Raw genomic sequence first — 2,141 nt, 5'->3', positions numbered from 1 at the left:
TCTTTATCGTTTGTGGTGGATTTTACTTTAAAGTCTATTTTGTCAGAGATTAATATTGCCACCCCTGCACTTTTTAGAGTGTTGTTTGCTTAAAATAATTTTTTCTATCCTTTGAGTTTTACTTTGTTTCTTTAAGTCTTAGGTGTGTCTCTTGTAGGCAGCATATAGACTGATTGTGTTTTCTTATCCATTCTGCCTCTCTTTCTTTATAGGTGCATTTAGTAATTTACGTTCAGCATAATTATTGATAGGTATGAGTTTAGTGCTGTTATTTTGATGTCTTTTTTTGTGTGTTGTTCACAGTTTCTTTGTTGTACTTAAGTTTCTGTGATAAGTCATTTTTCTTTATGTATTTTATTTTCACCTTTTTCATTGTTGTTGATTTTGTATTTGCCGAGTCTTTATATTTTTCTAGTTATTTATTTTGACTTGTAGGATTGTTAGTTTCCTTTGTGGTTACCTTATTATTTACCCCTATTTTTCTAAGTTTATACCAGTCTTTTATTTCTTTCTATTGAGTTGAATATTATTCAAAGTGCTTTACCAGAATTAATTAACTTTAGTCTTCATTACAACCCTACTATTACTACCCCATTTCAGAGATGAAAAAAACAAGGCATAGAGAGGTTAAGTCATTTTCCCAAGGTCACATAGCTAGTAAGTAATAGATCTGGAATTTCAACTTAGGCATTCTGTCTTCTTGGAGTCCCTGGGTGATGCAAATGTTTAAGTGCTGGACTACTAACCAAAAGGTTGATGGTGGAAATCCACTCAGTGGCATCCAAGAAATAAGACCTGGCAATCTTCTTCCAAAAGTCACAGCCTTGTAAACCCCAGAGAGTACAGTTCTACTCTGCACACATGGGGTTGCCATGAGTTGGAATAGACTTAATAGCACCTAACAACAACTCTGTCTTCTAGATTGTCTCTACTTGACCATCGCATGATACTTATTCTACAGAAAGGAATGTTGGGTCCAATGGTGAACTGGAGAGAGTATGATGAATCTAAAGATGTTTAAATTTATTTAAAAGAAAATTTATGAGCCAAAATAAACATGTCTATGAGTCAGGTCTGGTGGTGCAGTTGTTAAAAGATAGGGCTGCTAACCAAAAGGTCAGCAGTTCGAATCCACCAGCCACTCTTTGGAAACTTTATGGGGCAGTTCTACTCTTTCCTATAGGGTTGCTATGAGTTAAAATTGACTCAACAGCAATGGGTTTGGTTTTTTTTTTTTTGTTGTTATGAGTCAATTTAGATTACACCTCAACATAAACATAAAGAAAACAAACATCCTCACAACTGGACCAATAAGCAACATCATGATAGATGGAGAAAATAAAGAAACTGTCAAGGATTTCATTTTACTTGGACCCACAACCAACCCCCATGGAAGCAGCAATCAAGAAGTCAAACAAAGTATTGCACTGGGCACATCTGCTGCAAAAGACCCTTTGAAACTGTTAAAAAGCAAAGATGTTACTTTGAGGACCAAGGTTAACCTGAACCAAGCCATGGTATTTTCAATCACCTCATATGCAGGTGAAAGCTGGACAATGAATAAAGAACACCGAAGAATTGATGCCTTTGAACTATGGTGTTGGCAAACAATACTGAAAATTCCATGGACTGCCAGAAGAACAAGCAAGTCTGTCTTGAAAGAAATATAGACAGAATGCTCCTTAGAAGCAAGGATGGCAAGATTACATCTTACATACTTTGGACATGTTATCAGGACGGACCAGTCCCTGGAAAAAGACATCATGCTTGGTAAAGTAGAAGGTCAGCAAAAAAGAGGAAGCTCCTCAACAAGATGGATTGACACAGTGACTGCAACAATATGGTGAAACATAGCAACAATTGTGAGAATGGCACAGGACCAGGCACTGTTTTGTTCTGTTGTACATAGGGTTGCTATCAGTCGGAACCGACTCGATAGCACCTAACAACAACAACATGAGTCAGGTCAGCCAGAGACCTAACAGTTCGCAACCTCTGGATTGAGTTTAACAGTGATATGATAATGTTTACTCTTCTCTGTCCTTAGTAATACCACATACATTCTAGGGCACCAAGAAGCATCCCTGTTGATGTCCTCTTTACCCTGACATCAGCTCGCATGTCCACTATGGGGATTTTTC

This window comes from Trichechus manatus, unplaced genomic scaffold (assembly GCF_000243295.1).
Source record: "Trichechus manatus latirostris isolate Lorelei unplaced genomic scaffold, TriManLat1.0 scaffold00066, whole genome shotgun sequence".
Classification (NCBI taxonomy): domain Eukaryota; kingdom Metazoa; phylum Chordata; class Mammalia; order Sirenia; family Trichechidae; genus Trichechus; species Trichechus manatus.
Note: the sequence above shows the minus strand (reverse complement) of the source record.